Below are 22,588 nucleotides of genomic sequence, written 5' to 3'. Positions count from 1 at the left end.
TTTGGTGGGATATACCAACATTAGATGAATGGTGGTTACTTACAAAGAGACATTTTGTTTATGTTAAATAACCTGTATAATACATACCAGGTGTATCTAGAAAGGTTTTTTAAAAAATGTCGTACAATAATATCTGCATCTTCGAATTTTTACTCAATAAGTACATGCATGTATGTTGATGTAAGTGCGAAGTAACCTTGGATATACCAGATGTACACATAATGTTATAAGCCTCCGGTCTTTCTATTGTACAGTATACGGTATACTCTAATTTGTAAGAAACACCATTGTTCGAAATGAAAATGTTCAAAATTAACATAAAACTACTAAATCAAACAGACAATCTTTTTAGCAGAGAGTGGTCTTACATTGTAGCTCTCTCAAAAAAGTAAGTACTACTGTATAATACCGTATATTTGCCAATTAAGATATATCTATATGTATAGGCCATTAAGGAGTTGGTAGTAAATTGCACTGTAATCAACAATGTAAAAGTCTCTGGAATCACACCTGCACCAACTGTTTGAAAGCTTTATGCAAGTCGTTTGCATATTGTGTGTATGTATGGCCTGAGCTCGTCAACAACAAGCACCTGTGTGACACCTGTCAACAAAGACATTTAAAGAATAAGGAGCTCGCTATCATTTTCACAGACACCTGTAAATTTCAAATTTGTTACTCAGTGGGCTGTTTAATTCAACCTTTGTAGGGGAATATTCACTAGGCATATAGCTTACTCCTAAAGTCTTTCTATGCGACTGTTTATTTCTCTCAATTACGGCAAACACTCTCTAAATTAAAGTATGCAGCCCACAAGAGAGCTCGGCAAGTCTCTTAAACATTAAGTGAAAGAGGAAATGAACAAGATTGTCTTGAGCAGAAGAGGGGTTACTATGACTCTATTAATTAATTCGTCTTTTGTACAGCGAAGGAGCCCATTTGGTTTTATAATCACTCTGGGCAAACTGCAGCAGTGATGAAAAATATATTTGAAAGGTATCCAAATGTTTTAGATGTGGGTTTTTAAAGCTCCAAGTACACATATTACAGTATTGCTTGACATGATAAAGCCATCCGGTGAGGAATAACATCCTATGAATTATATGTTCTCCCTCTCCAACCCTGACTTCCCAACAAACAGGTCAACAGTCATCGATGATGATAAACAACACGGGCCTTATCATGGCGGTGCGAAGGTTTATATAACTAAAATTCCTGCATGTCTTTCTTTGTTACAAGTTTGGATTATTATTGCAAGTTTACATGTATACCAATTTGGTTTTTCACTACAGTACTTTGGGCAAACTGTAACTGTGATAAAAAGACACAAGTCTGTTGTAATTTTTACAGAAACCAGGTATGAATAATATGAGTGTTTTTTCCCTAAGTAAATTATCTGAATTTTAAAGTCTAGCTTTTGTTACATGTCAAAAGTAACATTATGAGGTCATTAAAGTTTTGCGATGTAGGATAAAGTGCAACAGTGATAAAACAAGCTGACTGCAATATTTTCTTGATAGTGCCAAGGTACAAATTTTAATTCAACTAGCTAACTGCAATATTTTAGTAAATAGTACCAAGGTATTAATGGCACTTTGCCTTGACAGCTTGTAAGTAAATTACTGGAATTGTACAATGTTACACACATAAGTAATTAAAATGCATTATCATTCACAGGGTTCAATACACTGTACCAGTTGAGCCAAAGAAAGAAACAAAGTTATGGCGAAAACTTGCTTCTAATCCACTGCCAAATGGTGTAACTTCATCTGCATTCTCTATCATTTTCTTCAACCAGCATAATACAATTAGGGTGAATTGGTCATGAAAAGACGCTTGGTACTGTCAACACTATATCCCTATGGTGAGAAAACCTCAAAAATTTAACAGAGAGTAACTAATACAATTATCATCCTGAAGCATATGAGAACTTGCATTATTAATATTGTAAAATGCAGGTTTATATTGTATGTATTGAGTTATACCTGTGTAAACATACATACTGTGAATCAGATCTATCTGAACAACTGTCAACTACCAGTACAATTGTGAGCAAACAAACATCAACATTTCTATAAAAATCACATGAAAGTCTTCAAGTAAATTACATGGCTAGGATTAACCGTGTGTTTCAGTCTATAAAATAAAAAAGGGATCAAATTCCTTATTAAAAAACTCATAGAAAAACAAATATAATATTGATTGACATGTGTTGATTGGTCCTTCACTGGATTGATCTAATGTTAGATGCCTTGTATGGATCAGCTGTTACAAATCTGCTCAGATTTGTTTTTTTAATAAAAAACACCAGCAACAGTCTGTTCTATTATCACAACAATTCACCATAGCAACATAAGTACTGTACTGCTCCCAGATATAGCTGTACACAGTTGAAAGCCATAACATCTGAATTTCTAATAGACATAAATGTATGGATGAACAAGCGAAATTGGTCAACTCTCTGTTCAGACTGAGCTTTAGAGCATGATCACAAGATAGTCTTACAGTATGGAACGAGAGTTGCTGAATTCCTAAAGCCCTGAATCAGTTCATTGTTACTTTGCATATCGTTTATTTGCTCATGTCAGAAATATTGCTGTGATGAATTTATTAATTTCTTTATTTATTTATTTACTTATTTCTTTATTTATTCGTCTAACAAATTTGTAAGACAGGTAGAACTTAGAAGGGTTGATCAATACCACATGTAGGATATCTATATGCCTGTTCTTTCTCATTATCCTCAGATTGTTGAATGTACTATTTTGGACAAGGGATAGGAAAATAAGTCGCAACAGTCGTTCCTAATGTCTACCATTATGTTAAAGGGAAACCACGGTCAGAACTGTGCCTGTGCGAGTTTCTTGTTTACAAACAGTGTATTTCATGCACGATATCTAGATGCACCTCATCATCATAGCTGCAACATTTAAATTATACAATGTAGATTATGACAGACATGTTTTAACTTTCATCTATCACCATCGTACCTTGGATACAGTGCTTACCGTTGGTATATTGGTTGTATGGGTCCCATACGACCTTTCAGCATAGTATACCTTTAAAGGAGTCAGCAATTTTATAGTAATTTTGCTCTCATGAAAAGTGCTGCATCAAAGATTCCACTTCCTGAATACTGATGTGTCATGAATGAAAAACTCAAGAAAATACAGAAAAAAGCAATTTACACATTTGCTAATAGTACTATTAGTAATAAACTTGACAGTCAATGCTAGTGGACCTGTATAGTCAATGCTTTAATTAAAGTAGTAAATTGTGTCTCACAGGTGAAAGCCTAAACTTTTGCTAAACCTTTCCTGAAGGAATCTTATAATCATACCATTTCAAGAATAAAAATCTGGGATCACTGTGCAAAGTTTGATGCTATTGTAGATAAACAAATAATTTAATATTTACCAACATTCAAAATGGCCACTATCTTTGTATTAACTCCATAGAGAAAAATAAATTTTTTGACTGTTGAACAACAAAGACAAAATTTTTTCTGACTCTTACAGCTTTAAAACGAGCCGAAACATGCTGTAGACCAGAAAGATATTGGAAAAATTTTATCTGTCCCCACAGTTCATTTTACCTTAAATCAGTCTTTTGATATTCCACTTGAGTCTTCAGAAAATTTAACAGAAATATCCCCAACTATGTTTTAGACAAAGTTGTCCTGGAAGTGTTGTACAGGTCTACATCATGACTCATGAATGAATTAAACCATACCTATTTCATTATCAGCGTAATAAACCTTGTGTTTTGTAATATGAAAATACATGTGTACGTATATTTATTTCCATTAATAGTAGTGCTGGTACTCAAGGATATCTCACAGGTGAGAGGTAAATGTATGGTAATACCTAAGAATAATAAATATATGTATACTCAGTCTGGTATATTTATAAAATCATATCTGACTTTCTTTATAGTGAAGTTTCGGTAGCATGGTAAGTTATGCATTTAACTTAGTAAGTTAAATGCATGACTCATTTTGAGGAATATGGCTAAATTCTTTCAATGATTAATTTTCTCTGTACAGTGTTAAAATAACCCAATAAGCTTGTAAGCTACAAGGTTGCTTGAAAAAAGGGTCACATTATCTTCTCCTGGTTATACGTCTCCTCTGCAAAATCACTGATATCTATTGCTTATAAGGCCCAATGGACGGGATGATAACTGGCGCTGCATATCGATGGTATCATATAACAAATGATGACCTGTAGTGTACCAGACCTCAGTGGCTGGAGACCAATAACATAATGGTCTAATGGTTTACAGAAGCTCCTGTACAAAAACAGCTCAACATGAGGTACCAGCAATGTAGCATGTCCTGACAGTGTGTCAGGACAACTTGCTGAGTTAATTAATTGGTCACACTTCCCTGATATTACCAGGGTCTTTGTGAATGACAGAAGCCGCAATGCTGGAATTGAATGATTGAAATTGGAGGATTCAATTTGGATCAGAAAATCTGATTTTAAATTGCTCCACCTAACAAAATCTCAACTAGAAATCTACTGCATTCACACTTACGATCCATGCGCTCACAGTGAAAAAACAACTCTCAGCAGCAAATTGCAGATTAAACTTGGTAAGTTAATACACCAGCGCAAGCTACCTCATTATATTGTTACATCCTTTAGTTTACAATGGGCCTGTCGGTCCAATAGATTCACATTCTAATACTCAAATAGTTTTGAAATCCTACTGTTCAACTGATCAACTATCAGTGCATATAAAACGTCAAAATGATAATCATTGCTGACTGAATTTTAGTCCAGACAGGCTAGAATATTTGCCAGAAAACAATATTGTGCATTGCACACAATGATGGCAGGGCTGCTATTTAGCATTTCAACATAATTTATGGGTACAATTAGAAAATGTATTTGTTTTTTTCCAACAAAAACAGTGAAAATGAAATATTACTACAGCTACACAGTACTACTATCCTTCAAAAGACCTGGTTGAGTCCTTACTAAAAGAGGTGTCCTTGATAGGAAAGTACTTTGTTGCTTAAAGGCCAGGGACTTGATCCCCGGGATCAAGTTTGTTTTAGTCTATAAGATGATTATGGAGTGTCATAGCCTTTTGTTTTCCATTGAAATTGTAATCTAATAAGTGGATTTCCCTGCGAGACAATCTGAGGCTGGCACAACCGGTAGAGTTGACTTTTCAGATCCTCAGATTCAGATCCTCAGATCCTCAGATTCAGATCCTCAGATCTCAGACCTCAGTTCCTATAACTTCAGACGCAGATTCGGAATTAAAATTTCACAATTTTCAAAGTTTGATGTAATATACTGATAAATAAAATATAATTAGATTTGAAAAGGCTTTAGAAATTATTTTATTTCCATCTTGAATCTTGAACTTAAAAACTTCGATCTCAAATCAGAACGTCATCAGTCGAAGACAGGGTGTGCAATTATTCCACTTGTTATTACGTGAACGTTCCCTCATATCATATTGGCTGGTCCCCGCCTCAGTGACAAGCACAAAGAGGCAGGTAATGGGAAACCGCCATGTATCGAATTACAAAATCTGATTTGTTGAATCATGGGGCACTGTCATTGGCTGTTCAATTTTACTTGGAAGTTAAGCTAAAATTATCACAGTTTCATGATGCAAACGTGGCTAGAATTTAACAAAGGATGTAATTACCATTTTTACAAGTTTTGAAATATTGGCAGGTACCAGATTAGACTAAAAAGCACGCGACAAAAAATGATGCACTATGTGCGAGCATGCGCAATTAACAGCTTCCGGGAGACCAAAAACTGTCTCATTTCAAAATGGCGGTTTGCCTGTATCTGCGTCTTACTACGTGCTGCGTCTAGTCAAGTCACGTGAGACGCAGTGATCAGCGAACCATATCATAGAGATAAACACACCCGCGGGCGGGTGTGTCCCCGATCACAGTCCCTCGTGAGCTATTCAGCTCTGGGGCTATTCGCCCCATAGACGTATGTACATAAGCGACACATACGTCTATGGAGCGAATAGTCCAAGAGCTGAATAGCTCACGAGGGACTGTGCGGCGATCGAACGATCAAGACCGCGACAATCATGTAAATGCTGGCTATCGACAGTCCGTATTTTACCATCGTTCGTAATATTGATGGCTAGGGAATATAACTAATCCATGTTGGAGGCCAGTGACCGCAGCCCCCGGGCTAAATCAGAATTCAGGGGTCGGAAGAAGCAAGTTAGCTAATCTGCAATTGCAGACCCGTGTTCGTTGAAACTTGTTGAGCGAAAACGTTTATGTAGACTTTTTTGTTTTCATAAATGCCTTGTACATGTCATATTCAAATTATTATTTTTAAATATTGCAAGCATACGTTTAATACGGGTATTGTAAAAGGCTTGTAAATTCGAATCTGCATCTGAAGTTATAGGATCTGAAATCTGAGATCTGAGGATCTGAATCTGGAATCTGAGGATCTGAGGATCTGAATCTGAGGATCTGAAAAGTCAACTCTACCTGGCACAACCCTTTAAAGGTAGAGGACTCGATCCCAGGGATCAAGTTTGTTCTAGTCTGTGTAAGAGGATTATGGAGCTGTTGTAACCTTTTGTTTTCCATTGAAACTGTAATCTAGTAAGTAAATTTCCTGGCAAGACAATCTGAAGCCTGACACAGGCATTTAAAACTTGTCCTCAACAGAATTGTCCTGATTTAGGCAACAAGTTATCATGGTCAAGGTCACACAATATTAATGATGTAAGCCACAGATGGGGAAATTATAAAATAATTGAAATTAGATCACAACTTTTGAAAAAGTAACTATAAGTGGTTTTATTTTTCTCATATACTGCAAAGTTTTTTTAATAGGTTAAGCACTGTCATATTTTGGTGATGATCTGTCAGTAGCCTGACAGAGTAATCAATCAATAACGTTTAAAAATAATTAACCTTGTGGATAAACAGGTAGCAGGATATACTTGTAATCTGAACCTGAATTGGTTTACCCTACCGGTGCTTTTTTTTATTTTCGCGCACAGAGAATTTTATAAACTTTTTCATTATTGCTAACTTTATTTCAAGGTAGTGGCTGTTTAAGTCTTTCCACTTGGTAAATATATGTTGTAGGGTATCAATAGTCAATGGGTGACTATCAATCAGTCACAAAGCAAAGACAAAACTTACTACTAGTAGATATTTTAAACACGAAGTGTTAAAATATACATGCAAGCATGAACAAACATTTGATAGAAAGTCTGATACTTTCAATGGAGCCATTCTTGTAATACAAAATTTACTGGAAACTTGAAAAAAATTATAATTCATCATTTATTGTCAAATCACGTTGCTCTATTCATTTCTATGTCAGTGGAGTTGGTTGGTAGTTGGAAATGATAAAAGACAAATGGATTTGAAAGAAACACTGTTTGCAATTATGTTTAATACCTATGGAACAAATTCAAAATTCCAACTCAAGAGCTACTAGTAGTTTGTATGGCTTGCTAGTAGTGTTTGCTCCTACTATACTGGCCAAGTTGACAACTGAATTTTTCAGGTGGTGACAAAGTGTTGGCTGGTGGGCTAATGGAAAAAGGCTAGGCTAGCAGTTTCATTTGGCTTCTAGCCCGGTGTGGGCTGGTGGATGTGTAAATTATTTGCTCAACTGTTTGCAGATCTATACATGTACAGTACAAGAGTTTCAAATGTTGAAACGTTATTGTCTTTCACATTTTCTCTTTTCAATGCCAGCTACTTTTGCCAAATCAGCCTTTACCTGCTTTATCACTGACCCAGTGACTGCTGTATTTTGGACTCATCTCCCACTCCTGGTAACTCACAGTAACACCTCCAGTGTAACAACATGTATTTTCAACCATTTTTTCCATGAGCCCTTGACAGTTTCTGCATAAATTGTGAAATTTTTGACCTCTAGCGTATTCACACTGAATGTGTTAGAGCCTTACAGATGGCAAAGGTTCAAAACTCGAGCAGAATGCAGCAATGGCTCACTGAAAAATGGTCGAAAATACACATTGTCAGAGTCAAGGTAGTTAACAAGAGTAAAACATGAGTCGTAGATAGTGATATAGAAGGTACAGGTTGATTTATTCAAATGTCAACATATTTCATTATTTGCAAGCTAAATCAAAGACATCGATTGGTGTCATACATGTAATAAACTCATGAGAAGCATATGGGTTGGCTTGCAGCGGTTCTGTGGTGATGACCTCCTGACCCAAGTGCAATCGATACACTTGCGTATTCACAGCCAGTTAAAATCCCAGCCAGCATATGCACTTAATTGTAACTGCTGAATATGTAGTTTGTTGCAATTACCAGTTTACGTATAGATATGTTCAAAGCAGGCATCAAGAGCTTTATATTTGACCCAACATGTTTTTATAATCCTTGATAGCACTTACCAAACTCAGACCTTTTTTTATCTGGGTGACATCTACCTGAGTGTAGGTCTTTCCCAGGTGGAATATGTTGTGCAACTTGTAGGTACAGCTTGTATATAACTTAATTAAAAGCTTGATACCTTCACATACCGGTATGTATGCTGCAATAGGTATATTATATACCAGCTCAAAACCTTAACGTTTACATTACAGTATATGAGATAAAAATGCAAATGATCTGTAAAACTTAAAATCAACTGCCATGATGCAACAGTATACAGATAAGTGTCCCAGTTTCTTTTAAATTGCACAGGAGCCTGTATTTTGTGATATTCTGCACTGTCTATTTCGGGAAAAGCCAAAAATACTCATGGATTGAAATAGACTGATTTTTCACCCTGCACAATGAATGTTTTGCATTTTGCTTTCATTTTCAAAATCAATATGAACATATTCAGTATGCACATACATGTACAGGTGTCAAAGACCTGTTTTATAAAATGCTAAAGGAGATGATACTTGTACATTTTATATGTCCCTATAACTCTTTGCATTAATCCTTACATATTTATGGTTCTACCTCATTTGGAAAATATGTTTGGCCTCATCCTTATCCTTAGAATTACAAATGATAGCTATTATTACACTGGTGTACGAAGATGATAAACTTACAGAAAGATTACCGATGAATCATACGTAATTTCATATTCATGTATTAAACCAAGACAAAGCTTCCTCAGAGATTGTGAAAATGATAAATTGATAATTAAAAAAGGTTAAAATATTGAAAAGACTGCTTCACAGAAATGTTGCTTACTGATAATTTATTCAACTTATTTTGATCATTTCTTTATAGCATATTATAATCCAATCGCCATTTTCTGAGTAAAAAGCAAAGTCAACAAGCATTTGTCACGCCTGGGCATTCAAACATGCTGCTCTGATTACTGATAATTACGTTCCAGCGAAATGGAAAATATATGAGCAGTACTTAAGGTAGTATGCGCCTCGAAAGTGAACAACTTAAAATTTTGTTCAAACTTTCCTGAATGAAACTTTCAACAATTCTCTTATCAAATCAATAATAAAAATTGGGGGTCACAGCGCAAAGTTTGGAACCAGCAAAACAAATTACCCAACATTTTGCAATATTTGAAAATCAAAATGACCACTATTCCTGCGTTAACTAAATTTTGGATTTTCCAGTTTTAATTAAATCTTAGATTCTAAAAAAAAACAAAGCTAGTGAAAGTTTTTTTCTTTTTCCAAGAGCTTTAAAATGAGTGCCCACAAGTGGTAGATCAGAAAAGAATTGTAGAAATTTGAAAGTCCGACTGGATCTGTCCCCGAGGCGCATTCTACCTTAAGTTAACTTTTCAGTGAGGATGGATTGGTTATCTGATGGTTATCAAAAATACTAGTATTTTTTGGAAGTATGTTTTGAGAGAGAGAAAATTCTGACCAAAATCAATTGAGAACACAGATGAGTTGTTATATTGGCTACATGTACATGCTTTTGAAATCTATGTAGTTCAATTTGTTAGTTTTGGTTTTTGAATAGAGCTTTGACCGCCATGAATTACAAACATAGCCTTTACATAAATGATAGAGAAAAAATGCTACCAGGTTGATAAGTGATATTTTAAAGGGCCAGTATAGCTACAGATTATTCCTGCACCATTGTTTTAATGTCAGTTACAGTTTTTTGTTCTTCTTTCCAAAGCATTGACATTGGACACCTGTATAGTTTGTCGATACAGCATCTATACATGTACATGTAAAATGCACTGTTATTGTTTACATTTGAATTCTGATCAAGACCTGAGTTCACTTGTCAACAACACGTTAACACTTGGTACAGGCTGAGTTTACAAGCTGAATACTGCATTTCTCAACATGCTTTGGGGAGTAGAACAAGAATTGTAGTTGACATTAGAAACAAAATTGTGAAAAAATAATCACAAGTTACGGCTGCTGGCCCTTTTAAAATACACATCATGGCATTCACACATCACTTTTATGAAGTCACTGACAGGCTTTGGAAATTTGCAATTACAAAACACTGAATGGCAATCATTAATACAGATTTTTAATTTTGTTTATGATGTTACATGAAAACTACAAAGGCAATCGGCAGTTTGCAATCTGCTGTAATGCAGTAGTAAAAAATGACACTGAACACAAAATATGCTTCTTTTAACAACGGTGACCCAAGGCAATTATCACCGATGAATATCTGAAAACATATGTTCACACAACACTAGTATGTTTCTGAATGACAATTCATCTTTGGTCTCTGCAGTATAAAGATTATTTGAGAGGTGTTGGCTCTATTTTACATACTGAGTGATATCAGTAAGCCTAAAATCATCACAAACATTACTTTTTCAAGGTTGTTTTTGAATTTGTATGTTCAATATTTTTCGATTGGTCAGTTTGAATTTGAAATTTTCAAAAACAAAGCCATTCAACACCTAATTTAGGCTACCAAATGTAAGCATGACTTTCTCCTGGACGTCCTTATAAAACAATGTCCTTGAAATCAATTTTTTAGCTCCCATAGCCATATGTATATATGGCAATGGAAGCTATTCTTATAGGCTAGGGAAATGTCTGTATGTCTGTACGTCTTTATGTCTGTATGTCTGTCCGTCAGCATCAAAAACTCCAAACCGCTGCACATTTCATCTTGATATTTGGTGAGTACATGGATGATGGGCTGTAGATGAGATTTTGTTCAAATGAAGTTGTCATTGCCAAAAATATGCAAATTAAGTGAAAAATGTAAAAACAAAATTGAAAATCTCAATAACCACTGAGCAGAATACATGAAAAATAGCGTCAATGACACTGTAGCTCCCATCCTGGACTATTTAGTGTTTGTTCTCTGGTCAGATATTTGAACATGTGTGAAAGGGATAAAGTGCATGAAGTGAAAATACTTAAATGTAATGTACTGGAGACAGTGAAATATGTTTAATGTATTTATTCAGAATATAAAATGGAAAAAATATAGAATTAGATATATCGAATACTGTGATACAACCATTAACTCAACAAGTCATTTACAATGACATAGTCCCCACTTGTAATAGGAGTATTAGTCTTAATGGGGCAGGAAAATGTGGTCATTAAGAAGTATCACTGGAGTGTATATGTTGAGATCTATGGGCACATAGATCTATGTCGTTGTTCCCAATTTGAAACACATGAGGCATGTCTAAGTTATGGTTCTAAATCGGGAAAAAAGATCAGACCTCTAGCAGTATTGGCCAGCCAAGAAATACATATGCGCATTATAAATGAGGTACAAGATGTGACATCTTAAGGTCTAATATCCTATCAAAATTGGAGGGTATAGAACTTGTGGTTGCTGAAATATGCATATATATGTATAATAAAGGTCAAAGGTCATCGAGGTCACATGGCATTTTGAAAAAAAAAAATTATATTGCTAATTAATCCCTATATGCCAAAAAATCAGATATCTAGCTCTATTCGCTTGCCCAGAATTAGATGTGTACATAATGAATGAGGTAAAGCGTGTGTTGTCATAAGGTCTCCCATCCTACTAAATACAAAGGACAAGCACTTGTGGTTACTTATTTATTGACATAAACATATATTTTAGGTAAAAGGTCATCGAGGTCACATGACATTTGGTCAAAAAATTTCTCTCCTATAGTTATCCCTATATACCAAAAATCAGACATCCAGCTCTATTGGCTTGCTCAGAATATGATATGCCCATAATTATTGAGGTACAGTATGTGGCGTCATAAGGTGTCCAATCATACAAACATGAAGGGTGTAGCACTTGTAGTTACCGAGTTATGGAAAAATATGTATATTTGAGGTCAAAGGTCACCGAGGTCACGTGACATTTTGTCAAAAAATTGTTTTGCTAAGTTATCCCTATATACCAAAAATCAGACCTCTAGCTCTATTGGCTCGCTCAAAATTAGATATGTGCATAATTAATGAGGTACAATATGTGGCGTCATAAGCTGTCCCATCATATCATACATGAAGGGTGTAGCACTTGTGGTTACTGAGTTTGGACAAATATGTATATTTGAGGTCAAAGGTCACCGAGGTTACGTGACATTTTGTCAAAAAAATTGTATTGCTAAGTTATCCCTATATACCAAAAATCAGACCTCTAGCTCTATTGGCTCGCTCAAAATTAGATATGCGCATAATTAATGAGGTACAATATGTGGCGTCATAAGGTATCCAATCATACCATACATGAAGGCTGTAGCACTTGTGGTTACTGAGTTATGGACAAATATGTATATTTGAGGTCAAAGGTCACCGAGGTCACGTGACATTTTGTCAAAAAAATTGTATTGCTAAGTTATCCCTATATACCAAAAATCAGACCTCTAGCTCTATTGGCTCGCTCAAAATTAGATATGTGCATAATTAATGAGGTACAATATGTGGCGTCATAAGGTGTCCCATCATACCATACATGAAGGCTGTAGCACTTGTGGTTACTGAGTTATGGACAAATATGTATATTTGAGGTCAAAGGTCACCGAGGTCACGTGACATTTTGTCAAAAAAATGTTTTGCTAAGTTATCCCTATATACCAAAAATCAGACCTCTAGCTCTATTGGCTCGCTCAAAATTAGATATGCGCATAATTAATGAGGTACAATATGTGGCGTCATAAGCTGTCCCATCATACCATATATGAAGGGTGTAGCACTTGTGGTTACTGAGTTATGGACAAATATATATATTTGAGATCAAAGGTCATCAAGGTCACATGACATTTTGTCAAAATATCCGAGATATATGCGTGAACGGATGGACTCACGGATGGACGAACAGACGGACATGACCCAATCTATAAGCTCACTGGACTTCATCCGTGGGGACTAAAAATTGTGTCACTGCATCCTTTTTGCAATATGAATACGATGAGAAACTAAATTTTTATTTTTCGTGGCCTTATACATGGGAGTCTATGGAGATCTGCCTTCTACATGGGAGTCTATGGACGTGTAAACTAAAAATATGCAAATTTCACCACGATTTGCCCAAATTTGGGAAAGGTCACTCCTATGCACTTCCATACCAAGTTTCAAATCAATCGGACTTGTGGTTTCAGAGCAGGAGATTTTTTGACCAAAAATGGGAGAAAATTACAAAAAAATTCATGAAAAATAGCAAGTCCAAGATACTGACCCAAGATGCGCACAATCATTCATGTCAGCCAAAAGTACTTACCTGCTAATTTTTCATGTAATCTGCTCAGTGGTTATTGAGTTTTTTCAATTTTGACTGTTTTTACATTTTTTTCACTTAATTTGCATATTTTTGGCAATGACAACTTCATTTGAACAAAATCTCATCTACAGCCCATCATCCATGTACACACCAAATATCAAGATGAAATGTACAGCGGTTTTGGAGTTTTTGATGTTGACGGACAGACATACAGACATACAGACATACAGACATACAGACACACAGACATACAGACATACAGACATACATACATACAGACATTTTCCTAGCCTATAAGAATAGCTTCCATATTGCTATTTTTCATGTAATCTGCTCAGTGGTTATTGAGTTTTTTCAATTTTGACTGTTTTTACATTTTTTCACTTAATTTGCATATTTTGGCAATGACAACTTCATTTGAACAAAATCTCATCTACAGCCCATCATCCATGTACACACCAATATCAAGATGAAATGTACAGCGGTTTTGGAGTTTTTGATGTTGACGGACAGACATACAGACATACAGACATACAGACATACAGACACACAGACATACAGACATACAGACATACATACATACAGACATTTTCCTAGCCTATAAGAATAGCTTCCATTGCCATATATAAATATGGCTATGGGAGCTAAAAATTAGCATGTAAGTACTTTGGGCTGACCTGAAATGATTGTGCTTTTTTTGATTTTTTGATATTGCTGAAAATATGCAAATTAGTGCCAAAAAAGGCGTTTTTGGTAAAAAATCTTCTTCTTCATAACCGCTGGTCCGACAGCTTTGATATTTAGTATACAGGTCCCTAGGGATAACCCAACTTGGATTTGTTCAAATTGTGATGAAATATGCAAATCTGTATTTTAAGGAATTTTTTTGTCATTTTTGGTCAAAAATTTATTTCATCAAAACCGCTTGTCTGACAGCTTTGATATTTGGTATACAGGTCCCTAGGGATAACCCAACTTGGATTTGTTCAAATTGTGATGAAATATGCAAATCTGTATTTTTAAGGAATTTTTTTGTCATTTTTGGTCAAAAATTTATTTCATCAAAACCGCTCGTCTGACAGCTTTGATATTTGGTATACAGGTCCCTAGGGATAACCCAACTTGGATTTGTTCAAATTGTGATGAAATAAGCAAATCTGTATTTTTAAGGAATTTTTTTGTCATTTTTGGTCAAAAATTTATTTCATCAAAACCGCTCGTCTGACAGCTTTGATATTTGGTATACAGGTTCCTACAGATAAACTAAATATGATATACAGAATATATGATGAAATCTGCAATTTTGTTTTTTTGGTGCAATTTTTGCCATTTTTGGTCAAAAAATGTGTTTCTCAAAAACTACTTGTCTGATGCCTTTGACCTTTGATAATTGGTATACAGGTTCCTGGGGGTTCTCTTAGTGTGATATAGTGAAATTTGATGAAATCTTCAATTTTTGTATTTTTGGGTCAGTTTTTGCCGTTTTTGGTCAAAATATTTGTTTCTCAAAAGTTACTCATGTAATAGCTTTGATATTTGGTATACATTTTTATACATAATTATGATGAAATCATCGACCTAGCAAGACTGTTCGTTTCTACAGCTTTGTACTTTAGACAGCAGCTGTCTTATAAAGTACTTTTCTGTACTATTGAAAACTAAAACATGATCAAACAATAGCGCTGATCACAACTGTAGATTTGCCAGTATACAGCATCACATGCATGACAACATTTGCTGAACATTGTCAACGGACATTTAAATGGTGGCACCTGTATAAAATTACTGTATTGCTATTGTTTGTACTACTAATCACCCTTATCCGGTGATTTATATAATTTTAATCATAGCATTGGAAGCTACATTGAATATATATTTAACCATTCCCTGTAACCTGTAAGCTTACAATCGAGAATTTTGTGGAGAAGTTTCTTATTAACACATTAAAATTTGTGAACAATGATCAAACTGCATTGAGACTTACAATATGCGTCCGTTATCAACAGGTACATGTAGATCTGCATCTGGAATGTACATGCATGTACCATGATCATCTTTTGTAAAATTGTTTTTCTTACGCCTAAGTTCTCGGTTCTTGACCACCACATACCATTTGTGTATTTTGGGATATTTTTTACTGCTTTTATAGAGCCATAGCTGCAGTACAATCAAAACATACATCAATGGGATAAACAGCTGTAACACGTGCATTTTTGTCATGTATGGCATTTTTGTGTTAAAGCATTGTGATTTTTCGTAAGCTTTAAGCTTATACAGGGCCCTAGCCCAAACAATTAGTATAACAGATTTGTTGTTACAATGTAGTGAAATTTCCAAAATTGCATGCCTATCAATGTAAGTTGTGTAGAAAATATCAAATGTGGTTATCAACTTTGACTGCACAATAGGTTGGAAAAATTTCAATCTTCATTTTGTTTTTCAAGTCACATGTTGCTATTGCTGGGAGTTGGTATGTTCAGCTTTAGTGGTGCATTATGGTTGTAAATTGATACTGTACCAATAAATGTGTCACCAATAGTCTTCCCATCAGTAAACCATCATGATTACAATAAACAACTACTGTAACAATCACAGTGTTCATCTACCAGTATTATCCTTTGTCCTTATTATATTCTACAAATAACGTACCATTCATCAATTAGAAGCCATCTGTATTTAAAATTTTGCGGCGAGAACAAACTTTCAAACGTTATTAAAAACGATCATGAAAAGTACAGTCGGAATTAAAAACTGAAAATTTATCGTAAATTTGGAGTTAAGAAAATTAAAAATCAATGGAAGAGATTTCCAGCGTGATTGATTGTACGGACATGCATGTCTGTACAGACTTCTTTAAATATCGGTATTCAGTATTGTACATTATAGTCCAAACAAGGAACTAATAAGTTCGAGGGTGGGTGACTATTTGCCCGACAATGTAAGGAGGGCAATTGGTCTCCTGCCTCAAGGGTACATTTACATGTAAATTATCCCTTGGTGGGGCTGTAATTTTGTACTACATGCCTTTCCTACCTATTTCCATATGCACTGTATTTAATCTTTGGTTTTATATGCATATGACCACCATATGCTTGATTTATACATTCTACATGATGTACATCCGTTAAAAAAATAAATACTTTTGTCAGTAAACAAATGCATGAATATATTTGAATCACTGATATGGAGTACTTTGTCAATTTTTCTCTCATATCATAATGGTAATTTTGTAAATTTGGGATTCCCTATGCCAATCATGTAATTTGATCCTTTTTAAATCCCAAATTGTCGTAAATTTAAAGAGTTTCCTGTCAGTTTCAGTCAAGCAATGACTATGCACCCTGCTACGTCATCAACTACAAGTTATATGCTGAATCCTTTGGGGCATGTGACATTCAATATACCGGTATGAGGCATGTAAAAATGATGTATGCAGCAATGTTCTAACTAAGTGCATAAAAAAATTTAATATAGGTTTCACAAGTTTATGGCAAAAATAGGAGGAAAGTAGGACACGTGCTGCATTTTATTTCGATTTTCATTAGAGTGTGGATTACGAGTCGCAAATGTAAAAATGTGACGTGAAAGGTTTTATAACTTGCTACCAAAGAATTGATTAAACCTTGATGATGCTGCATTTGTAATGGTCTAAGATTATAAGACTGATTACCTGTAGTAAACAGGAGATAATATAATCACAACCACTATTCTAAATTGCCATCATAAAAGACAGTGAAAAAACACATAAAAGTACAATTTATGATCATCCATAGCTATATTAGTTACAGATACATCATAACTGGAATGCACAAATAAGACCAAGATAAGATTGATACAGGCCGTTTTAATTGCATGAATCCTGAATGTCTATCACTCAAAAACTAATGATTTACTGCATGTTATATAAATGTGAATGTTTTGAAATAATGGGAATAGGTCACTTCAATCCTGACTTAGTTTGATTAACTTTACATCTCTCTGAACCTGATTGCCAGAAAAAACATTTCTACATTCTTAATATCACTTACAGCGGAAAAATCAATATCTAATGGATTGTAGATATCATTACAGTTCAAGTTACATGATATTTCAGATATGCTAGTCTAGAGGAGGCATTGGAGCATACAGAATGTACACTTTCCAATTTGCCACTGAAACGATAACACTGTATGCTGAACCTATATTCATTGCATTACTGTATTTCATATTCAACATATTACTATGCCTGTCACTTTCGTTCACATATACAACTCAAAGTACATTCTGTGACCAAAATTAAGATCATTTTGTGATAAAAGCTACATTTGTAGCAATTATTTAAAGCAAGTAGTTACATAAATTTTTCTGTTGTAACTAGTTTTTCATAATTTGTGTCCATGACCTTTCAAACCCAAAGTAACTTTAAAACAGATGATGAAGCTAGGATTGAATTGTGCCACTTAAGCTCTGTACAATCAATGAGATATCAGATGCAAGATTACATGAATATTATAGTATTCAACACCCGGGTTTCCTCTTGGTCAGCAGGTAATGTTCTCAAAAATGAGAATGGTGTGCTGAAAAAATTCTCCATTTTGAGAAAAATTTTCTCATGCAATGAGTACCATATAGACTTTTTTCCTCGATAAAAAAATAGGCCATCCCAGTACACTCTAAATTTCACTGTATTTCTTGAATTGATCATAATTGATACAGTCAATTGAAACAAATCATACTCGTACGTTCATAAGTTTGAACTTGTGAAGTCAGATATCTTTATTTCCAGTGAAAATACTGAAATGTAAGACAGTGAAAGTAACAATGTAGACCTGCATTTTTCAATATTTTGTTCTGTGCAGCAATGTTGTCCAGTCATATTCCCTAAATGACAATAAAATACCAGGTATTATGGCAAAAAAAATTAAGTTTATTTCTCATCCTCGGTTGCTTACAAAAATGATGCGGTGACGTGCTTTTTATATCATATTCGGGGGTTTTTGTGAGCTTTGATATTTATGTAAATTGGGTTGTACGTGTTGACGTATGTTGCACCATAGTACAAAGTGCTGTGCCGGGTGGACGGACCATGGAGAAGCGAGACTGTCTGTACAAGAGATGCATCAAAAAGACGATAATTCATATAAAATAAAAAGCCACAAATGTAAACCAATCAATAATACTGGTTTGATTCGCTGGACAAAATAAATGGGGATGTCAATATAGACAAGTTAGACCGAATAAAAGATAAATACTGTACATTACCAACACTCAATCCCAAAACAAATTAAATGATTTTCGAAGTTAAATTAGACCCCCTAATTTCAGTGTGACAGTTTTCGGACGACCTCAGTTTTCGGGCATTCAATGACATAATGCACTGTTCGTTGTACTCACTTCGCTCTGTATTGATACTAGCATTTCACAAGTCATGTGTCCGCATATTAAGTCAGGTGATACTGCTGTCCCGTTGTGAATAGTTATTTTTTTGGTAGAAGCTATATCGGACGCTACAAACTTGGCGAAGTTAACACACCGTACAATACGAGGTGTCGAAAGCAACACACAGAGACAGCCCATGTCCGATATGTAAGCACCATACACGTGCTAAATAGAAACCATATCAAAGTATAGTTGCGTCGACCATGGATTGAACATAATTAATTTATCACGAAATTTTTACAAACAGTTTTCTAAACACATCGAAATTGAAAATCGGGTATTTGAAGTTCCAAAATATCAATATTTATCCCCTGTAATCACATTCCAAAGACCAAGTCCTATCTCTCCTTCTACCTCCATGGTCCGATTACTACGATAGCAGTCTGATTACTACGCACTCAACATTTAGTCAAAAATTCGGCAACTTTGACCCCCTAAATACCATTTCCGTCCTGTTAACAGTTTTAGGATAAACACAATAAAGTTTTGAAGGGTGTGGTAATAAGATTTCATACTGCTCGTCATTTATGAAATGGCTGTTGGGCGAAATTCACTGCCCTGTCCGAAAACTGTCACACTGAGTGTATCTAAAATCAATATTCCAATCATGTTACTGAGTGAGATTTGAGTTACGGAACTGGTATGACCATCTTTAAAATTATTTTCCAATTTCAAACGTGGGTAGCTCTCTATGATATTCAAATCTGCAGCACAGTGACAACATCTTGCCGAGCTCACGTAGTTCAAAACGGCATGCTCTTTTTTGCGAAGTCTCCAGCAATGTCGCAGTTTGTGGCTCTTGGCAGCCAAAGCTACACAATCTCTTTCTTTGTCTGATAAAGCTTACCACCGGTAATGCCTTTAAGTTAGTAAAGTTTCGGAGATCGGACCTCTTACTAGTTTAGTGATCCTCGATCTCAAGCAGTATCGACCGCTCCATATCTGACTAATTGCCATGCGCCATCTGCTGTGTGTCGGACTTTCAAATGCTTTGTCCAATTAAAAGATGGCTTTCATGACGCAAGTGGACCAAACATCAAAACCTGGGCATTACGAGCGCAGAGACTTAACTATAGTTGATACAGAGTCATTGATTGGTTGAAGATTTTGGACGATGTCATTTTAGTAGAGGGACTGAGTTGTGTTCTATTGTGTGTAAAACCATGGCGTTTTCGGGCCAGGTTCGCGTTACCAACTCGGCAAAATGAAAGGTTTGGCGTAAAACAATGTTTACATTTCCCTACGAACGTTTTTTCATAGTGGATAGTGGTCAAATATCTTCGCAAAATGTACGAATACTAACTCGAATATTTTCGTAAACGACTGATTTTCTTCTGAAAATGCGAAAAAAAACAAGAGGCAGCGGAAACACAGAACACATTCTAACATAACGGTATTTTTAACAGTATTACAATTTTTGAAAATATTTCATAAAAATGAATTTACCTCACTTGTGCAATACTTTATTGAAAACTTTGTAAATGACCTTGAATGTACAGGGTAAGGTACAAAGACAACCAAAACCATCGTTTTCAAAAAAATACCTTGCAAAAAGAATATTATTTCTTGTTCATTTTATCAAACAATATCAAACACATTATATTTTTTAATGTTTTAAGAAACTTTTCATACGTGTGAAATCAGAATTATATGGACTGATTTAGTCCAAAATAAAGTGAAATAAAAAATACAAATTCCAAGTTACTCTAACCATATACATGTAGGAAAGTATGAACTAAAGAGAGAGCTACAATGTATCTATGTCACATGGGATTCATTATTTATGACTTTAGATATGAGTAAAAGATCCTGAGCTGGTGAACATTCAATAATTCACAACTCAATCAAAAGATCAGAATTAAATTTTGAGGTTAAAACCTTAACAACAGGGGTAAATGTACACCCACAAGTGGTTAGTGTGTATTGCAGTGGAGCTGATTTCTTTTTTCTAAATTCTGCTTTTTCTTGCTGAAAGTAATTTATAGGCAAATCAGTGAAAAATAAGAGTTATATTGGTACTGACAGAAATAAACTGTTTAAGTCAACTCTGGGAGTAGTTAAGACTTGTGAAACACACAGACATGCATTTTTACAGGCAACATTACCCATAATCAACGACCACCAGAACTGTTCGAATTGCAGTACATGCTGCCTTTACTTGAAAAATCTGTGAGTCAGCTAGAGGCAACTCTATTACCCAAGGCCAAACATGACACCAAATTAGTTCAATTTGCTGCAGAATTGTTTGATGTCTGTCATTGGCAGCAAAACACGGAACCCATCACTGAATGTGTGCAGATTATCACAGTCGGCTAACCACGAAAGAAATTTCCACAGAAAATTTCAGTTTTTTTGTTTCGCCTCATAGCATGGTAACATCACCTACACATTTTTCATGTAATTTTTCCTGTTGTCAGCTCTGCTGTAGAACTCAAATAAAGATAACATTCATACATAGTCATTTTTAAAGCAAAGTCAAAAACCTGCAGCTATTCTGCCCTTTTTGTTTTTGGGTTTTTTTATTAATTTATGTTTTTGGTTAGAGAAAGATATATTAACTAATTAATAAGAATTATCCAATCATTATCAAAATATGTCACAAGCAAGATTCATTGGAAAATATTTTTCCAATTATATCTAATCTCCAACAATCACTTTACCACAATTTTAGAAGGTAGTTCATGCTTTATAGAGCAAAAGGTCTTGAAATAATGCCATCAATCCCTTGAAAAGTGTGAGCTATATTGGAGAGCTACATTTGACAAAACTGACCTTACCGGTACTTTATAACAGGGCTTACTTGTAAAATCCAGTAGCATGCACAGTAAAATATTGGGAGCAAGTTTGCCATGTTGCAATAATGCAGTGAGTGTTGAGGCCAAAATGTTAACTACACAAATAGTAATAAACTAGGATGATCATGACAAATACTGACCTTTTCTGAAAAGATGTACTCCCTTGTGCTAATACCGATGACAGGTATTCGATAAAATCCACACGTGTATGAAATGGACGCCGGTGAGGTTGATGAGGAATTTGCAGGATGGCTGACAATCACTGCATAAACTTGTGTGGGTACTAAAGTCTTACACACGCTCAGTGCACTTTCTATTGGGTTCCAACTCATGACTTCAAATGTTGCATTGAGTTTGGTGTTGGAAGGTAGAAGCTGGCTATGTTCGTTGAGGTTTCGTAGGACTTCATTCACATACTCACGGTGATGCTCACTGCTCATCAGAAAGCCGATATTAACGTTGCGAACCGCTGCCAACACATGGCCCGCTTTCAAGTCAAATGCCAACAGAATACAGATTGCCACACAGAAGCAATTTGTCAAAGTTTTTGCCATCTTGATCTCAGTACACACTGCAATTTCCTATGATGCTGTATCAACCTTGGGATGTAATATAATCACCAGCACTTCTAAGGCTGCTCCTAATGCACTCACACCAGCACCAACTTTATCCACTGTGTGGCGTTTCCGTAAGCCCAAACATGTGTGTGATGCCTCCAACTGCAAAACCTAAATAGATCCAGGTGGAGGGCTCAGCG

General features: G+C 35.2%; 1 pseudogene; it reads right to left on the bottom strand.

Annotated features, from left to right (window-relative positions):
* LOC139133742 (glutamate receptor ionotropic, NMDA 1-like) overlaps positions 1–22,563 on the bottom strand; it is a 159,529-nt pseudogene extending 136,966 nt beyond the window's left edge.
* Between the last annotated feature and the right edge of the window lie 25 nt (positions 22,564–22,588).

The sequence above is a fragment of the Ptychodera flava genome, chromosome 5 (assembly GCF_041260155.1).
Source record: "Ptychodera flava strain L36383 chromosome 5, AS_Pfla_20210202, whole genome shotgun sequence".
Taxonomy (NCBI): Eukaryota; Metazoa; Hemichordata; class Enteropneusta; family Ptychoderidae; genus Ptychodera; species Ptychodera flava.
Note: the sequence above shows the minus strand (reverse complement) of the source record. Positions and strands in the feature narration are given on the sequence as shown.